Source organism: Cuculus canorus, chromosome Z (assembly GCF_017976375.1).
Source record: "Cuculus canorus isolate bCucCan1 chromosome Z, bCucCan1.pri, whole genome shotgun sequence".
Classification (NCBI taxonomy): Eukaryota; Metazoa; Chordata; class Aves; order Cuculiformes; family Cuculidae; genus Cuculus; species Cuculus canorus.
The window spans coordinates 14,950,388-14,971,118 of NC_071441.1; the positions used below are offsets into that span (position 1 = coordinate 14,950,388).

The window sequence follows — 20,731 nt, forward strand, 5'->3', positions numbered from 1 at the left end:
GTCTAAGGTTTAGGAAGAATGCTGAATTTGTAGGGTATGGGAGCTGGCTTTTGTAACTCTTAAGTCCTTTCGTCATCAATCTGAGAAATGCATTAACATTTGCTTTATTTCCATGTGTGACCCTCAGTCACAGAGGGAGTTTGATTGGAAAGCTGGCACTGCCACCTCAGTTAAGTAAGTGCCCATAGTCAAGAAAAATCTCAAAGGGTGCTCCTCTCCTATACTGGTCTTGGTCTACCTTCTGCTATTATTTGCAATAATACATATATTGTTGTTGTGTTTTTAAATACGTACTATAAATATGTATGATGTGCAGCGCACAAGACTCATGTTTCCAAAACCGCTTAGGCATTATACAGGAGTAGTTTCTGACTAACCACACTGGCCAAGGCACCAGAGAAAAGCATTCCTAAATCATATTTTTAACATTAGCTTCTTCTATTGTACTGAGCAGACACTCGGATTCAGTGGAGTTTTACCAGACATGAAGGTTTGTTGCAGATTTCTCATTGTTGGTAGTAGGACACATCATCTTTATGGGAATATTCTAAAGAACAATCTGTGTGCATGGAAATAACGGTAAAATGTTGAGTAGTATATGGTATTAAATATTATGCATAATAATTTTATTAACTGTTTTTATTGTTTTTAGAGAAATCTCCAAGTCTCCATCCTGTTTCCTGACCCAGAACTAGTGAATATTCTTGAATGTCTAGTGATATTCCCTTGAAAAAAAGCTGGAAAAGATTGCCAAGAAGCTAAGTGAACCAGTTAGGCATTGCCTTTGCCTTAAAAAAATCACCCAACAAGAAATGGCATTGCATTACCTTTCCTTTTTGGGAAATCTGGATATTGGGGGCTCAGAGATTTTCCAACATAATTCATCTGATAATGCATTTGGACAAATAGATTTGGATCCTTTGGGATTATTAATTTACGCTGTTGCTTTTAGAGTGTAAAGTCAACTTAGAAGAGAAAATAAAGAACAGAAAAGACCTTCTGGAGTACACATAATATGAACCCAGTGTGTTTTGTATTCCTTTCTCTTTTTGCATTAAAGACCCTGTAGCTTCTGTTTTTAAGTGAGCTTCTCAAGCACTGGAATTAACCCTCAGGTCTTAATCAGTGGAACTTTTGCCTCTAGCTTCTCTGGTGAAGGACATGAAGTGAGGATATGTCTACAGTATGCAACCTGATATAATAAAAAAAAGGAAAGCCTCATGGGTAGAAAAAGCTACAACTACATATTATGGGATAGCATCCTGCCTTAGGATCAGTTGCAAAAATATTTTCTTCATCGTGTGCTGCCGTGAAAGACATTAGCTGCTTATAAGATCATTGAATGCCTGAACTGACAGTAATCGAAGGAGTTGTATTCATGGCTGTATTTTGGAAGTGCAGAGCCAGGATCTGTATTACTGACTTCAGAATATGAGAGAGACAGAATGCATCCTTTGGGAATAATTTAAAATAGGTATGTGCACGAATCCTTCTGATCCATGTGATTGCATGGCTGTATATAAAGGACAAACTGGCCTTTTTTTTTTCTTCCCTGAGACATCTCTGCAAACTATCTGAAGGTTTATACTGTCATTAAAAGTGCTACTCACGTCCATGTTCTGTGTTTTGTTTGCAGCTTTAGGGAAAAAAAAAAACCTCAAACAATCAAACAACTTTGCAGTCATGAATCACCTTTCATATGTTGTTCTTAGGATACCTAACAAGCAGTAAATTAAGACTGAGAAAAAAGTGTCCCTTACCCTTCCCATCATCATCATCTGAGCTGTAAAAATGAGGCAGAGAGAAATGATGTCTCACTGGTGATTTTAATACAATTTTTTATGACTTTTTTTATCATTAGTGGTACAAGAAACATGGATAATTCATCTCTGGAGGAGGTTAGAAAATACTTGTCTCTTTTGGATGTCTTGGAAACATTTTTTGACCTGCCAACATCAGTTGGAGTTTGCTGCTGGTTTCTATGAGGGCAGGGTTTCCTCCTCTGTGTAAGAAGTCAATTTTCTTTGAATAGTCGCTTACTAATGGGTTTCCTCTGTTTGTGAGGATCTAGCATGTCTGATACATGCACAAACAAGTTTTGGTTTGTGTTGTAGTATTGGAAGATACCACAATAATTAAAACCATGTTAGGATCAGAACCTATAAATATTTAATTTTTTTTTAAAGCCCAAATCCATGTTTCATTGGTGGTACTGTGCTGTGTATGCAGTGCATAAACTTGGAAATGAGAGAGTTCTAAGTGATGAAGTGGAACCAAGACTTCCACCAGGCCTTTTTTTCTTCAGTAATTAGTTGTGGTGGAAAAAGAGCTTCCATTTTTGTCAAGTGTAGGTCAGAATGTGGCTTCAAAATACAGCTTTGCCCATTTTGTAATTGTGTAGCTCTTTTCACTTTATGTTTATCTCTAGAAATGAGATGAACTTTAGAAGTATCGTACCGTCTTGTCGCATCAATTTTATATGCTTAGTAGTAAACCAAGTATAAATTGATCTTGCTGACATTGCAAGATTTATTTTCAGTATACATAGGCTGGATTGTATTCTCATGAGTTTTTCCCATGACACATTTGTTGATACAAACATTTATTACAGTTCCTTCAGAAATACGTGTTTGTAAAGTTTTCCAGTGGAGAAAGAGGAATTTGAAGTTCATTTACTTTTTTTAATGTATACTCATGATTAGCAGTGTATATGTTTGCCTTTGTGGAAATATACATGCATGCTGGGAAATCTGATCTTTGTATTCCAAAACCTCTGTATGTCAAGTGGAGGAGGACATTAATATTTGTGTTCTTCTTTGCAAAGGATGAAAAAATGGTGGTGTATTAAAAATAAGGGTTATGATTAATTAAATGGGTTAAAACTTCAGATTGTGGTGGTGTGCCCGCAGAGTACAGGAAATAGGGTGGGGAATAAAAAGAAATGCTTCTGGAAAGCTTGGAGTGGACTGTAATGCTCTTGCATGCTAGCAAGGAAGTTTTTAATCAGTTACTGAAATGATGAAGGTGTCATTGCAGATGTACGAAAATAAATACTAATTTCCCTTCACATGAACATGTGAGCAGAAGATCTGGAATATTTTAAGACTGTTCAGATTTGGAGGATAATACAGAAATGGTATACAGTATACTGGCCTGAATATAGAAATTTCTGACTATGTTCTTCATTTGCAAAAAAGGTAAAAAATGTGGCAGAAAAGTCTGCCTCTGTAGAAGGGTAAACAGCAGACAACCATGCCTGGGGGAGTTCTCCCTGGTTTAGGTAGAGAGGCTGTGGCGCGTTGTGGTCAAAAAAGAGTAGGGACATGGTGAGCGAGCTGCACTGAGCTCAATGGTTATTTGGAGTAACATTTGGAATAACATGGGATTTTCCATGTCCCATAGTTGCTGCAAAAATTATCTGTTGTCACACTCTGCATTGCTTACTCATATTTCAAATGCAAATTTGATTTGTCATTCCTAAGGGTGTTGTAAAGTCTTGCCATTTTCATTAAGTAGCCCTTCCTCTTTCCCCATATGTTTGAGTTTCACAGTCTTTTTTTGGATACTGTCATTTGGAAGGAAGTGGAATATTTGACAGGCAAATGGTCAAGCTCTTCTCTGGTGCAGGTGGTGTTTTGCAAGAAGTGGGAGACAGATTTACAAACTGAGGAAATGCAGTATAACAGCACTTCCTTTAAATCTTAAATTACCTTGAAATTAATCACTACTGATATCTTTGCATTTATATGCAAGATAACATTGTTTTGCATGCTGAAATATTGTTAGATTTTGCTTAGAAGGAAGTCACTTCTGTGAAATGAAATGAAGTGATGCCATGAAATAACAGTGTCTGTATCTATTTCAAGAATCTAATAAAAATGTGTCTGTCTATAGCAGTACATAGACTCTAACCTTCATCCCACTGGTTGAAAATTAGCTTTCTTAGGGCTTGGCTATCTTAGGACGTACCTGGATAGGATGCATGTAAGAACATTTTATTCTTGGAAGATCAATTATTCCCTTGTTACAACTGTTTTCAAAAGGAAGAATATCTCCTTATAATAACAAATAGAAGACTGGAAGGGAAGGCTAAATCTAGTCTAGCCCAGCCCTGTGCTCTGGAAAGCTAAGGTGTAAGTAAACCATGAATTGATTATGCATCATGTTGCAACTCTTTTGAAGGCTGTTTGGTGGTGGAGGGTTTCCTGGTGATTTTTTTTTTTCCTCTTTATTTTTGCAATGACATCTACTGTAAACCTTATCAAGAGTACCCTGAGGACTTTCCTGGGATACATAGTTATCTTGTAATTTCCTCATGTAATTTATTTCTGTTTATTTTGTTTCTATTTCTTCCAATGTTCGCTTTCAGTGACTCTGCCGGACATTATTCCCTGCCCCTTCTCAGCCGCCTTTTTTCAAAGCTAAACAAGCCAGACTCTTTTGGGCACTTCAGTAGTGATAGATCATCTCACTAACCATTGTACTTGAGATCATCAGCCTCTCTCCCAACTTGAATCTACTTTTCTTGGGGATGACAGAATAGAAAGGTAGATGGTCCTTCAGGGCGCAAAGAGCTCCACAGGAGGTCTCATTCCAGCCTTCTGAGCTGATATTAAACTAAAATTAATACTTTCCTTGCTAGAAATACCTTCACTGGTGCCCTGTGTGCCGTTTTTCCAGCTGCATCAGATAGTGTCATTTTATCTGTTCAAAGTACACACCTACCCTAAGAATTTTACTTGAGATGCAAGATTACCTGTATAATGAAAGGGAAGAGATAGGCATTTCTGCATGGCCATTGACAGACGTTTAGGCAATTTCTATAATTTAGTTCAATATGTCCAGAGGGACCTGTATAGGCTGGAGAGGTGGGCCTGTGTGAATCTCATGAGGTTCAACAAGGCCAATTGCAAGATCCTTCACCTGGGTTGGGGCAGCCTGCAGTTTTAGTACAGAATGAGGGATGATGTGATTGAGAGCAGCCCTGCAGAAAAGGACTAGTGGGTGCTGGTTGATGAGAAGCGTCACATGAGATGACAGTGCACACTCGCAGCCCAGAAGGCCAACCATATCCTGGCCTACATCAAAAGAAGCATGGCCAGGAGGTTGAGGGAGATGATTCTGCTCCTCTATTCTTCTCTTATGAGACCTCACCTGGAGTATTGTGTCCAGTTCTGGAATCCTCAACATAAGAAGGATATGGAGCTGTTGGAACGGGTCCAGAGGAGGGCTATGAAGATGATCCGAGGGCTGGAGCACCTCCCATATGAGGACAGGCTGAGAGAGTTGGGGTTGTTCAGCCTGGAGAAGAGAAGGCTCCAAGGAGACCTCATAGTGACCTTCCAGTACCTGAAGAGGGCCTATAAGAAAGCTGGGAGGGACTGTTTACAAGAGCTTGTGGTGATAGGACTAGGGGCAATGGCTATAAACCAGAGAGAGGCAGATTAGAGTAGGCGTAAGAAGGAATTTCTTCATTATGAGGCTGGTGAGGCTCTGGCACTGGTTGCCCAGGGAAGTTGTGGATGCCCCCTCCCTGAAATGTTCAAGGCCAAGTTGGATGGGGCCTTGGGCAGCCTGGTCTGGTGGGAGGTGTCCCTGCCTATGGTAGGAGGTTTGGAATTAGGTAATCTTTAAGGTTCTTTCCAACTCAAACCATTTTACAATTTTATGTCAGTTGTCTACTAAATGTGCTGTCCAACTTCATGATCTTAATTTTGTTAGCCCCTTGCTAATTTCTGTGGCTAGATTGTTGGCGATGATATTAAATAAGATTGGTGACAATATTAAGTGTAATTGGTCCATGACTAATCACAGATGAATTCTCATAGAATCTTCTTTATCCTAATGTCTTCTTTTCAGCATTACTCCTCGTGTACCCTTTAAGGCATCTGTTACCTGTAGGGCAACTCTAATACAAATGGCCAGCATTTGCTGCTCAACTAATAGCCTCCTGTGCTCAGCTTCACTGAGGACTCAGTCTGGATAGTTTGTTGAAAGATTCAGATGACTTAGGGAAAGAAGGACTCAGGTTAGTTGGATGCAGTCTAATTCTAGTAAATCAACATTGTTTTTTCTCCAATTTTCCAAGCACGTGAAAGTTTATGAGGTCTTCTCCTCTGTATTTGTGCTAAAACTCTATAATTGAAATCACTCTAGAGGTCTGGCAGGCTGAGCAGTCTCAAGTACTGCTCCCCTTTTCTTCCTCATATACAAGTAATATTCATTCTGTTCTCCTGTAGCATGTGTCCTAGGACGGATGCTGTCTACTTTGCCGCAATATCTTTGGAGTTTCACCTCTATTTTATTTTAATAATTCTTGTTCTCTAGTCTTTTTTTTTCCTTCACCCATTCTACCCTCGACTGTATAGTTGATGTTTCTGTTGAAAAGTGAATAAAGTATTTAGTTATAGAGTTATACTTACAAGATCTTTAATCTTAATATCCTATATGATACATATGCAATAGTTTCTTTTTTCTTTATTACATTTGATGAGCATCTGAAGGAATTACAAATTCTTAAACTCAATAATACTTTTTAACTGTGATCTTTTACAATAGAGAACTTAATTCTGTGTATCAATTCATTGGATTTAAAGTGAATTGACCCATGATCATTCAGATAGCTCTTACCAGATCTGATGTGGAAAACTTAATGGAAAACAAACTTAAAACTCATCCACAGCAGTATGGGTTCACTGGCTAGTTGGTGAAGCTTCATTTCTGTCTGGAAGTAGTCAGAACCAACAGCTCTCAGCAGTATTTGTCCTCCGTGTATGGAAATGTCAAGTCTTCTCTATTAATACAGTATCCTGACACATCTTTCTCCCTTGTAAAACTGCACAACTATGTCTATCTGTTGCCATATCTGGTGGGCTGTAGCAGACTCCAAATCTTATCCTGTTAGGGCCTGTGCAAAACTACTACATTGTCATAACCATTATCTAATTTTACCTGAATGCTTTAAACTATAGGCAAATACCCTTTAAAAGCTGTGTTTTTGTCATGATTGCTATTCAATCACATCTCTGTTATTCCTTGGAGATACATTTTACCATGATCTCTGTAGTTAGCATTATTCACTTCAGCGCCAATACAGCATACCACCACCTGATACAAGAAGATAATTCTTATTTGTATATAATGAGCAATTCCTTAGGCTTTTCAGCTGCAGCTATCTTGTCTGTTTATTCTTAAGAATATTGCTGAAAAGATATTGAAGAGCGGCTCAGGAGATCTAGGTTCAATATATGGCTTGGCTTTGTCAAGATTTCCTCTATATTCATGTGCAGCTCAGTTTTTCTATGTTTGTTTGCTTGGTAAAATGGCCATAAAAGCATTGTCTTGGGTAAAAAGGCATTTCCAGAGGGCATACTTATTAATGATTGGCAAGTGCTCAAGTAATATAGTGATAAATACTGTGGAAACAGAGGCAATTTATGGCCTGCACCAGATCCTTGAGTGAATGGATAGTTGTCTTCAGAACAGCAGTTAATAGATCATCAGATATTTATTTTTAAATGAAAATTCAGGAAAATTTTAAAATATGCCAACAGTTTTGTGCAATAACTTTATCTACCCTTTTCCTAATACTTACTATTAGTGGAGATTTTGGGCTTTTTTTCAGGGAAAAATACTGTATTAACCAAATTTTAAATTCATATTGATTTAAATAAGAGGGAATCACAGTAACCCTGAGTAAAAGTTTTGTTAATAGTTTGTGTTATGATATCCTGCTTTCAGAATGATGTCCTCATTGTTACTCATTAATTTAACAAGGATTACTTGCTCTTGTGTTTCTTAGCACATGGCTGAGGTAAACTGCAGTATTTCGAACATGCTGAGAATACTCAGAGATTTACCCCTACACTTCCAAGTTGAGGATGTGTGATTTGGCATTTCAAAATTAGGTTCTCTGTGCCTTTCAAGTCTGTCTTTCACTGTCGCATAAAACACACCCACCTTTTCCCAGGTGATAGCATCAAGATAATGAGGCTCTGGTTCATATAGCTGTAATTTTGCCACATTTGGAATGGTGAATACAGGCGAGTCCACGTAATGTAAAACTTATTTTAAAAATAGAAAAGATACAGAGCCAATAATGGATGATGATGGAAAAGTAAGACATACTGCAGAAAAGGACACCGAAAGAATTGCATTCAATGGAGGACTCTGGAGATTTACAGTTACAGACTATAAATAATTGCACAGATAATAGTATAAATGAAAGAAAGGAATTATCTACATTCTCAGAAGAAAGAAAGATGAGGTGCAATGGCCTGAAGCTGAAACAGGAAAATCTTGAGTCATTAAGAAAGTGTTTCTTAAAATGACAGTAATTGGGTGGTGAATGGTAGGGCGATGCAAGATCACTGCAGATGGGCTATGGAGGTGGTGAACATTCCTGCAAAGTTCAGCTAGACAGATTAGGGGATGTAGATTAGCTTTTTCAGCTGCTAGTCATTTCAAGAGTTTATAAAAGTCAGTCTGTTTCTCTACATCTTTGTCAAATCCCACATCCTTCTACAGCTGCCAGTCACATTTTTCCAATGGGATATCATGGTGAAATTTGTCTTTGTAGCCAGGATTGTGACTCCCTGTGGCTTCATTGAGATGAGAGTCTTACAGCTGTTGAACTGCTCTGAATCAGTAACAGACAGTGAGACTTCTTGCTTTTAACCTGCAAGTTAGCTCAGAGATGGTACAAGGCTCCAAATAAGCAGCCTCAGTGGAAAACTCCAGACTGGGGATATGACTGTTTAACTACAAAATGTGAGTGTGACCAGCTTTGGTGCTGCATGCTGTTCTGCTGCTGGAGCTGGAAGGCCTATCTACAGGGTTAAGGTCAAAGCAAGATTCAGCCCCTTGTCAGCAGGCTATTAGTGGCTGTGAGGTCTTCTCTCTTTCATTTATTTTGCAGAGAGAGAGTGCTTTGGTACCTACTGACATGCTGTGCTCTGCAGATATCAATAATTCAAGCTTTGCGACAGTCTTGTGAAAGAGCTCCTGCAGATGAGCCTGAGGAACAGCCACAGGACTGGTTCAGCAGGAAGGCAATTGCCACGTAAGCTGTCCTGGTTGTTTACCCACTTCTTGCTGCCTCACTGCACAAAGGATTCCCTAGCACTGTTTCATTTGTTTCCACTTCTGAATGCTGTTATTGTCTCAGAAAGTGGTTCTGAACTAGTGGTCCCCAGGAGCTGTGCATATGAGAGAGAAAGCTTTGGGGCTGAAAAAGAAATAGGCTTTAGTGTAAGAGCCCAAATTTTCCCAAATATCATGAGGCTTGTCAAACTGGAGCATCTCTATGTCTCAGGGACAACCTCCCTCCCCTGGGCAGTGAAAAGGAGAATGGTGGATTTCTCCTGTGCCAACTAAAATGATGATTTCTAAGTGAGCTTCTATCTAAGCTTTGCCTGTGTCTGAATTTCAATCTTCTAAAAGAAATGTCGATATGATTTTCTCTGTGGTTTCTGGTGTCCTTTTTCCCATTAGTTCAATTTGGACCTGAATTCTTCAATAAAATCAACATGTTTATTCATCTGTGGTTTATATCACGGTTCAGATTCTATATTTGGACTTTAAGTAGAAGCATTTTGCTGCTTAGTCTGAAAGCCAAGGAGTTTTATGTGTCTTAACTGCAGGCCTCTGGTTCAGTGAATATATCTGGTGTTTTGCTTTCTACCCCTGTGTAATTGTGAGCGGTAACAATTCTTAGAGCAGCATCTTGCCAAAGGCACGCCTGGTAGCTGCCTGGGTATAACTAGCTGCAGTGATTCTGCTTTTAGTACGGATATAAATAACGCAATAGACTTTCTTCCCAGACTTCAATTTTATCCAAGGATATTATGTTATTTAGCTTTGCATTAACAGCTGGGGGAATACTTACATGGTCAGTTTGCTAATCAGTTTCACTCTTGTTTTCGGAGGGTTTACTAATATTTCAGTCCATCACTTTAGCAAAAAGCATTTATAATATCAATGAATTGAAACATTTGGGTTTGTGAACATATGCTGGTAAGTAACTTACATTGGGAAAGTATGTAACACTCAGTGTGTTGTTGGACAGGGGGGAGACAGATCAACCTAAGTTAAAAAAAAGCTTCAAAAAAGTATTTGTAAAGTTACAGCTCTCTATAAGCCTTAAATATTAGGATGTAAATGGACAGAGAATTGTCTTACCACTATGACAGAGTTAACTCCTGGTACTTGTTATTATTTTATAGCTGTTTTCATAATTATTATTATTAATCATTGATACCTGGTAATTAATAGTGGTAAATTAAACCATAAAGTCTCTGCCTAATTTTTTCATGAGTTCCAGTGAGAGTCTTTTTACGTGTGGGGGTGAGCAAGGGCTGACATTAACATTAACTTTTGTAAGTTGGCATCTGACTTAAGTGCAGCTGTAGGTAAGTAGTTTAAGGCGGACCTACAGAAAAACTGGGCTAGAAGGGCCCCTCCAGAGTCATCTGATCCAGATCTTGACTTGAGGGAAGGCTCTGATATTCCTATGTTGTTCTTGATAGATGTTTGCCTAATGTCTTTTTAAAGCCCTCCAACAATGGTAACCCCAGGCCTTTTTCTGCAACAGTGAGACATTGTTGGTGCTTCAGTTTGTTATCTACAGTTATCTCCCAATCTTTAAGATGCATTAAGCTTTATTGGGAAGAAGTTAATAGTACGCTAAATATTCCACATTTGTCATATGATTTCCACAAAAACTAGAGGCTGTGGGTGTATCTTTGCAAAGTTAAATTATGTGGTTTTATTCTTTGTTAAACAAGCCATATGCTTCATGCATGCTTATCTAATGTATGTTCAAGGGCACTTAGCAGAGGTGAAACCTTTAGCTACAGCTGTTCTGTGAGGAGAAGCAGTCCTAGGATTACTGATGTGAATATGATTAGGCAAAAACATCTAGCCAGAAATCAAGAAGGATGTTAATAGAATAGCCATTGTACACACTGCCAACTGGGATCCTTGTAGAAGTCACAGCACAAGTGGGTAGTGAAATCTACCCTTTACTAGCCAGAGGGCAGAAGTTAGAGAGCAGGATGGCAGCCAGCAGCTTACTCTCTTCTATGTGCTAAGGCAGTGAGGCCCATCTCCACACTTGCCCCACTCCAGCCTCCCAATCTGCTGCAGGGCTCCCAATCCCCCAGGCTTCTGCCTGTGTCCTGTCTGTTTCCAAGGCAGAGTTTTCTGTGAAATCGTATTTTTACACTTGCAGACTAGAGAGTAATAATGAAGTGAAATGACAGTGACTCCTGTACTTTGCAGGCTCTAGACTACTGTTTTTAAGTGGTTGATGCATGTGGTAGCAGATATAGTCCTGTACTGCAATTCCCTACTGCATGGGATCACAGCAGAGAGCTGGCACAGTGTTCAGACATCTCTCTTCCTTCTCAGTCCTATCTTTTCCAAGTGCTAACGCCAGCAAACTCGTGTGGGAAGGGAAAATTTCTGTTATTGAAATGTGAGCATCCTGAACTGTGGGTGCATGGACAACACGATAACTGAAGTGACAGCCAAATTCAATTCTGCATAATCCCTTGCTTTCTTTTCCAGTGATGAGACTCACACCACAGTTTGAAAGGCCAGACTGGGTTCATTTTTATAGAATTTGCCTCTCTAGAAAGCTGCCTGAGATTGTTGTCTTCAGTGTTATTGTAAGAAGGAAGTACTTATCTGGATGCTTGCTGTTTTAAAGTGTATGGTTTCTTTATACTCACATTCTTTAGATGGCTTGACATAAAGGTATAGCATTCTCCTCCCACCTGAATTCCCTGACTTCAATTGTTATCAGCAACAGAATTGAACAGCAAGGTCAGTGTTGGGGGAACGATAGCTCCATTATGACCTACTAACTCTGTAGTCTAATTTGAATTTAAAAAGGACCTACATATTAACATCCAACACAGTAGGATAGCTGAGTGCATTTTTATAGTACAGAAATGGTGACCTTTGTCAGTTTTTAAAGGAATTTGTGTTGCAGTGTTATTTAGATTGCTATGTCTAACTGGTATAGCATTTCAGTTGAACTATTGTTTCTCACCTGTACTGCTTAGCTCAGCTTTGGGTTTTTTCTGGCTTTTTTGTTGTTGTTATTTCAATGTTTGAATGTTATTTCATGTTTGAAAAAAAATTTGAAAAACATGATTTTCAAAAAACACACCTCCTTAATTAAGGAATGGTTCCCTGCTTTTGTTTCTTGAAGTACTGAAGAAAAAAAGGAGCCTTAATTTACTAATAATGGCCTAGATTAAGAACAACGTAACAGCAGTGATCAGTCGTGGCCTATATCACAAGCTTAACAGCTCACATGTAAATTTCTAATGTATTTCCCATCAGGGCAATAATGGGAGATGGTATGTTCCGTTACCCCAGTTTTACAGGCTGAGGGATCTCAAGGAACAAGAAATTAAACAACCTTTCCAATGTCATGACGGGACCTCTGCAACAAAGCAAAGAGACCAGGTGGCAGCAGTTAAGATCCTTTCTCTCTGAGTGATACAACTAGAGCCTGTAATGTGCTGGTGCACTTTTCCATCTAGACAAGATTAGCTGAACTGTGTATTAAAAACATGACCACAAGCTATTTTTTGCTGATGCGGTGTGCCACGCTGGTATAACCAAAGTTATATGAGCATGAATTTCTTACCGTCAAATGCAGCAAAACCACAAACTTGCAAGAACAATACAGGTGGCTTACATTTACATTTTGGCCCAGTTCTTGTCTTCCTTGGAGAAGGTGGGAATCTCTCCATTTGTACAGTGGACTCTTCATTGTTCACAGATTTTAGTCTGATCCTGTTGAAGTTATCTTCTATGGGCATATTTAAGTGAGTTAGGGTAAAAGTACCCAAGGGGAGATTAAAGGGTCAAGTTTGGGTTGCTTGTTTAATTCTCACTATAAACACGTTCCAGAGTCAGGTAGACAGTTTAAAAGCAATTCTTGCTCATTCTAATGAAAATCCAACTACTGATCTCCGAGACAAATGTCGGTTCCATATATAGTGTGGCAGCCGGTACTTGCTTCCATTCCCAGCAGGGAAAATATTACTTCTTTTTTAGTATTGGATTTTGGGTAACTGATATTTCCTTTACTGTAGCATTCAGACACTATCTTCAGATGTTTAATCAAATAATTTGAAAGCTCCTAATTTCATGTGCCAGTTGATGTTCTTGTATACATTTTTTTTTGTGCCAGTACAGTTTTTCCAGCTGTTCAAAGACTCATCAGTACTGGTATCTTTTAATAGAGTTTTGCATTCACAGTGTCCAGCTTATGATCACACTTCCTAATTGAATTTCAACTAAGTTACGAATATTAAGAAGGCTGCAAGACTTGTAATGACAAATCATATACACAATTTAAAAAATAAAGAAGCAGCTGGTCATGACCAAGAATGTATGAAATTAGGTGAAATAGGTCCTAGCATTGTATAGTAAAGCTGGACTCTGGTGAGTAGGTCTTAAACAGTAAAGGCACAGAGTTATAAAATAACTTAGGAAAGTCTTTGAATTTCTTTTTGAGGTATTATGTGTGTTAGTTGTACACACTTCTCGAAGGAAAATTCAACATTCATCTAGCATGCAGATATTTGCCAGGCACACCAAGAATACCTGCCTAATGTACATGGTGTGCCTATACTCCACTTGAAATATTGCATTTTGATTTCTATCCAATTTACACAAGAGTGAGCCTAATTCTCTACCCCCTCCTGTGCTAATCTTTAGATTTCTCTTTCCTGCTATAGGTACTCTCTAACATCTAAAAACAGCTGATATTTTCTGCTGTGCACTTTGTATAGTCTATTGTTCACATGTACAGACAGAGCATGGTCTTGGTTTTCAGTTTGTTTTTCTATACTTACTTCGCTTTCTGTTTGCATAACCTTACATGTTTTCAGAGATATGAAGCATTAGTTCATCCAGTTTTGCCAATAATGTTAGAGGGGGGAAAAAAAGAGGAGGGGGAGAGTGAAAGAGCAGAGTTAAGTTCCAGTTGTAAATATTAAACAATGCAAGTAATAAAAATACTTGCTTTCATGTCAATTGTGTTGTAAATAATTGCAGTAGGCCAGCTGAAGTACCCATTGAGAACTGGGTACACCCAATAATGGCCAAGTTAGGAAATATATTAGCTTTATCTGTGCTGAGCAGTGACTGAAGTAAAGAGAACTAAAGCATTTGTTAACTATGTTATGTGGTCAAAATATTGATCCGTGTCTTAAAAAGACAAGCTTAGTTGAACAGGACTCTCATAGTCCATAGTTTTCTTGAACAGGTCACATGGCCAGACTTCAGCTTTGTGAGACAGGGCAATTAGAAAAGTGGAAGGCACATAATGGTGTTGCATATGTCCTGCAAAACCAAGGAATTGCAGGAATATTCCTCAAACCAAATGGAAATGAGTTTTTCCTGCAACGAGGGACTGCCAAATTGATGCTAGTGTTTATTAAGAATAAACAATGCCTGAAGATGACTAGGTAGTTTGTATAATGCAAAAGTTTTTCATTGGCTGAGAAGGGAAGGTTAAAGGAAATACAGTGCAAACACATTGAAATCCAGAATTGAGACTTTGCAGATATTCAGTTCTTCTGGAGAGAAGCTGTAGCCTTTGGTCTGATGATACTGTGAATATGTCTGCGTGGTTGGTTGCACTTATGCACAAATTCCCTCTGCGTACGCATTCAGCTGCCTGGACACAAGCCAGCTCTAGTTCAAAAGCATGTTTGTGAAGCCCAGCCCAGATCGCTCTGCCTCTGAGCACAACTTATTAGCTCGGGCACAGTGTCACCCTAACAAGGTCACAAGGGTTTTCAGTTTGGAGCTGGCTGGAGGCCATTAGATTGGTGCACAGGCAAAGGGAGCTGGTATCTGCTTCTTGTAGCTCATTTATGTGCATCCCGTAAGAGCTTACTAGAGTCCCAGAAATGGATAAGCATCCATTATAACACTGAGGTTAAGAAAAGGGAATAGCATGCTCAAGAGCTCTTTTAAAGAAAATTGCTTTAATTAAGTGAGCTTGTAAATTACTTGTGGGCTGGCTCGTTCAAATGACTTTAAAGGCCATGAAAATGAAGGTTGAAGTCTTCTACTTAAAAACATGTTAACACATGCTTAAGATACTGCTAGACCTTCTTTGTCCAGTGTACCTACTTATGCAGGTAGGTACTGTATGCCTACAGGACAGTTGTAATCACTTGCAGCTCTCAGGCTGCTTAATCATCTCCAGCCCAGACTGCTCTGAAAGGCATGGCACTATGCCACCCACAACGCTTGGCTGCTCATCACCATTGCTTCCTGTTGCAAGTATGAGTTTTGAACTAGGCTAATGGACCAGCCTGGCTAAAAGCAAGTCATTTCACTGTTGCTTGCTTACAGCTGAGCAAGTTACAGGGTCCAGCCTGCCATGTATCCATAGGAGTGATGGTGTTAGCGTGAGACGGCAGGTGTCTGTGAGTAGGGGGAAGGGGATGAGACCACTCCTTTCAGTGCCACAACAATTTTCACTGTGCTGTTCTTACAACTCCCCACACAATGCCTACCACCTTTTGAGTATGCCTGTATGGCTCAACATCAAATTGTTAAGACCCTCCAGAGGCACATCATAGCTCAGATGTTGTGGGCATTTCTTCTGACTCACAGTCTAGTTCACACTGGATTCGGACATTGATTTGCAAGAAATAGGAGTAACTGAAATCTAAGCTTAAGTACTTTCGGACTTTGTCTTGATAACGCTTATGTGTTACTATTTCATATATATGTGTATACTTAATTTTGTGAAACAGACTCGTATTTTTTTATTACCTCGTCTTACTTTTCCTGTGCTGAAACCCTGGAAGATGTATTAGGCCCATCATAAAAACTGAACCTCTAGTAATATGTTATGAGAGAGTGAAATCTTTAAAATGGAAATTACCTTAGTATTTCCCAGATGTGTTAGAAGGAAAGATTTTTCATCAGATCACCTTAAAAAAATAAAAAAGTGGAATGTATCAAAGAATTGACTTTTAACATGTGACATCTCATAGGAGGATAGAAGCCCGACTAATGGGAAACAGTTCCACGTTTTTCAGCTTTCATGCCTTATCTGTGCCTTTTATGATAGCTTTAAAGTTTGACAAATACTGATTGGTGGAAATCAAAGGTGGGGAAGTATAAAATAATTTGATTTTGTTTTGAGGGATGGTCTGTCAAAACCAGGCACAGTCTTAGTGATGAACTGTGGCATCCTAGTAGCTAAGGGGAAAAAAAAGGCTTTTTTCCAATATAGGATAATCTGTTAAACATGCTTTGACAGGCATTTTAGGCACAATGTATGGTTACTTTTACAGTTACTGCTGTGAAATAGCATTTAGGTCTTCAGTAAGAAGGATCCCTTGAGAAGCAGAAGGTGAAGCAAGAGTAGAATTCACATAGTTTTAAGTTACACATTTTTCTATAAATAGAGTGCCTATTAAAATGAAAAAAAATGGAGCACCTATTAAATCTGCCATGGATTTCATTGGGAACAGAAATGGGTCATAGGTCTGCATAGAAACTCAAAAAATAATGAAATTTTATACGTGGCAGTGGTAACACAATGCCCCAGATTCTCCATCAGGTTTTGTACTGTTCTTTTTCCACATAGATTTGAGTTCCTGCAGTGAGTCTCAATCTAGTAGTATTCGTATTTGTAATACGTTTCAAGAAAAAGGCATGATTAACCTTGTGTTCTGGATATTGGCTTGTCTCTGTGGGCAGCATTTTTCAGTTCTTATTATTTATATCTTACCCACAAGTACAGGAGTTGCATAGTAACCAACCCTCACTGACTAGGTTACCTTATATGACTGCAGCATAGTGAGGGTGGCAAAAGATGCATTTAAGTCCTGTCAAGTTACACTATCAAGGTCCTTTATGTTGCCAGCACAGTGTACAAGGGCCACGGAGGGATGGAGGATTCCTGTCTATGTCCGTATTAGTGGAGGGGAAACCGGATTAGCAGCTGAACACAGTAACAAAGATATTGAATAAATTAAGAGCCAGATGTTAGGCTGGTAGATATTAAATCCAGGCAAAATCTATCCTACAGTGAGCCAGACTTCAAGCATTTTCCCTGTGCTTTACTCTGGCAGAGGCATCTTTTAAATAGCAAAATTCAGTGCCCAGTTCAGCAGAGTCCAGCTTTGCTACTCACATAGGTGACTTTTTATCATTACAGCTGGATTAATAAATCATCAATAAGTATTTTGTGTTGCAGATAGAAGCACAGTTTCTGTTTCTTGTATATACAGCCTACAAACAAAATAAAATGGATTAAGGACAGAAACAATGACGTGTTCTCCACCAAGAATGTTCAGTTTTGGTTAAGACTATTGGAAGTCATGAAAGCCTATAATGAAATCTGAAAATATTCTAGTTTCTACAGAGTTTTTTCAATTTACACAGTTCTAGTGATCATATATATATATATATTACTGCTGTGGTACCTTAGTAGAAAAGGGCTATTTATAATTAAAGTAGTATATACCTGAAATTGTAGGTTACCAAAAGGCCTTACAGAAAATTCATTATTTCTGAATTAGTAGGTAGGATGTAATACTGTAAACATAAAGATGTGAGTGGTATTAGAAAGTAGTGTTGCCTTGGATATATTAGACCATATGACTAGGCATTCCAGATCAGATTATTGAATCCAGTCATAGTTAGCAGTTATAAACAATATATTTTAGTTTTAAAAGACAGCTGCTGTTATCTGCAATGTAACCAATTGTGCAACTGGAGTACATCACAGAGCAAATCCCTTCCATGAGTGATTGATCCATTTATGCCAATAAATAAGATTTTATTATCCTTATCTTGCTGCTTTTGTGAACAATTTGAAGTCTTCAATATTATCTCTTCTGAAAAGCAGAGATACCCTGAGTGAAGCACATTGGTAGAAGAGAAGTAAGTTAAATGTAAACCAACCTACCTGGAGTGCTATTAACATCTACATATGAATAGAAACACCTCCTGACAAATGTGGGTAGCCTTTTTCAGTTATATCTAATGCCACTGTAAGACTTCATCAATATGTGAAATATTCCGCCCAGCTCCTGAGAATTAGGCTATATTAAATAGAGGAGCCAAGAGATTAACAGAACACTGATCCTCGCCCCAACCCGTGGAAGCACTTATGAATGTGAGAATATAAAATATTTTCTCATTTATATTTCTAAGTACTCAATACTCTCATGTTTCCTTTGCTGTAGTCAATTCCTAGCGATTTTTCATGGCTCAGAAGGTATGGGTGTTTTAGCAAAGTTCATCTATAGGCCAGTTGTACCAGACATTCCAGTTAGTTACTCTAACCACAGAAGCATAGTTTGCTGGGGAAAATAGTGTGGAAAAGTAATGATGAAAACAAGGGAATGGAAACTCTCCTTTGTGTTTGAAGAGGCAATGTGCTACCTGCTTGACAGTGTATAGCCTGTTATCTGATGGCTTAGCTTAAATAAACTCTGAAATACTTCCTTCTCCTGTATCCCATATTTCAGTTCTCTGTGATTTTTAATTTTGCTAAGTTTTGACAAGTGGAATTTTGCAGAGTTAGCTACAACGCAGGTTTTCCCTTTGCCTGCAGAGTGTTTTGTTGTCTCACTGTTGTCACTGGAGAACCTTCTGCCTGACCTCACAGAGGCAGGGCAGGCGTGACTCCTCTGCTAGATTCAATGTGATGACAATCTCCAGAAAGCCTATGGGTTTCAAAGGAGGGAAAAGTGTTTACCTTCCTGGTTCCTGTTCCCATCAAAAGCCATAAAGAAGTTCCCCAGGATCCCATTTGTCCTTAAGAAAGGGACTTCTCTATTACCCTGTAGGATCTAGGATATGTTCTCATGGCAGTTGTATAATTTCTACTGATCTAGTAGCTTTACCCATGAGTATTGCCACATTGGTACCTGATAACCTAGTGTACTGTTGTGCTGGGTTTGGACAGGATGGAGCTTCTAACAGCCAATCAGTGCTGTGTTTTGCATTTGGGGCTGGGCAGGACTGGTAATACCAATGATAACACTCCAGTGTTTTGGATCTTGGTAAGCAGTGCTTGCAGAGTGTCATGATTTTCTGTCCAAATCACCTCCCCACCCCCAAGGCTAGCAGCCTAGGGGTGGGCAACAAGTTGTGAGGGGACCCAGCCTGTACAAGAACGTACCTGTACAAGACCTCGTATGGTATGGAGCATCTCAAACGTACTAAAGAGATGCTCCATAACATACGAGGTCTTGCTGATCTGAAAGAAAAGAGGAGGATACAAGGACATTCCTCATTACAGCATTTGTCTTTCCAAGCAATCATTACAAGGTGCCTACTTTCCAGGAAGTGGATGGATATCTGCCTGCTGATGGGATATAATGAATAAATTCTTCTTGCTTTGCTTTTGCATGCAGCCTTTGCTTTTCTTATTATTCAACCTTTATGTTAACCTAAGGCATTTTTTCATCTTACCCTTGCCCCCTCTGTTGTTGAGGAGGGTGAGTGAGGTCAGCTGGGTAGGCATCTGACAGCCAGCCAAGGTCAACCCACAATGATTTTCTTATGTTGTATTTTAAGGTGAGAACAACCTGACTTCTCAATGAGTAGATTTGCCACATTTAGTTGTACAAAGTTGAGATCATCCTTCTTATGTAGGCACTTAGGTTAACCTTTGTTCACTTCGATAATCAGTACAGGGCTAGGATTATCTCAATGTGAAGCCCATCTGCATAGGATGCATTTACGAAGAAATGCTATTTTTCGATAGTTGGTGGTATATGGTTTGCAAAATAAAAGTTTAAGTATTTGACATACATTTAAGACAGCATTATTATTCAGGATTTCCTTTGTTGTCATCCACAGATCATGTCTTCACAGTGATTTGAAGGCCCAGGAGCTGTTAACACAGCTGTTAATCACGAGGGTTGCTCACCACTGCTACCAGCAGATGAGATAAGGTCAATATAAAACTCAGCTTCAGATTGTATTTCCTGCAAAGGATTAAAAGTAAAGACCTGTGGAAGTTCATGAGAAGGGTATGGAGAACCATACAGAAGGAGAAATTAATTTGAGGTGAGTAAAAGCAGTTTCTCTCATCTGTTGCAGGGTGCATGATATGTGATGAAGCAAGGTAAAGTATTGGTGGACATTATGAATAAACGGAACTCTCCAGACAGCCTTTTCTTGAACAGTACAGTCCTGATGCACTCAACCATGTGAAATTATAATTAGTCATGTCCCAAACTGAGCACAGACTTGCTGAATAGGCTGTTTATGCAAGATCTCTGTAGCAGACTTAAGAGTAACGGCATAGGAAATCAATGCTAGTATAAGAAAATGAGCTTCTCCCACAAGAAACTATAGCACAGCTAAAGTCTTGAGGCCAAAATCAGCCGTATGTAGGTGCGAGAGTCGTACGTTATTTCAAGCCAGAACTCAGATAATTTCTGCAGGTGAATATGGCATCTGTGCACCCAATACAAAATCTACTGCATTAGTCAAAAGATACAGCATTAAATCCTAGCCTTACAGAAATAAGTGGAAGCCTTACCATGGATTTAACAGGATCATAACTTTATTAATCACTATGGCTAGTAGAAGCTGGTGGAGCAAGATTGTGCAATCACTTTGAGATCAGCCTGCTGATCTGTGAGTACACACTCAACCAACTTTTGCAGGGTGCCACAAACAGTAATGGGCAGTTTCTTCTTGTAAAAATGACAGC

At 39.0% G+C, this 20,731-nt stretch overlaps 1 long non-coding RNA gene across 9 annotated transcripts in view; it reads left to right on the forward strand.

Moving 5' to 3' along the window:
• LOC128850398 (uncharacterized) overlaps positions 1–20,731 on the forward strand; it is a 106,922-nt gene that overhangs the window by 2,461 nt on the left and 83,730 nt on the right. For 5 of the 9 annotated variants that reach the window (XR_008447808.1, XR_008447809.1, XR_008447804.1 and 2 more), the window contains exons 3-4: positions 653–1,474; positions 19,870–20,079. This is a non-coding gene — a long non-coding RNA (uncharacterized LOC128850398). Of the gene's footprint in view, positions 1–652; positions 3,887–8,917; positions 9,062–19,869; positions 20,080–20,731 lie in introns of those variants that run through there. The other 4 variants (XR_008447811.1, XR_008447810.1, XR_008447806.1 and 1 more) reach the window with 3 other exon arrangements.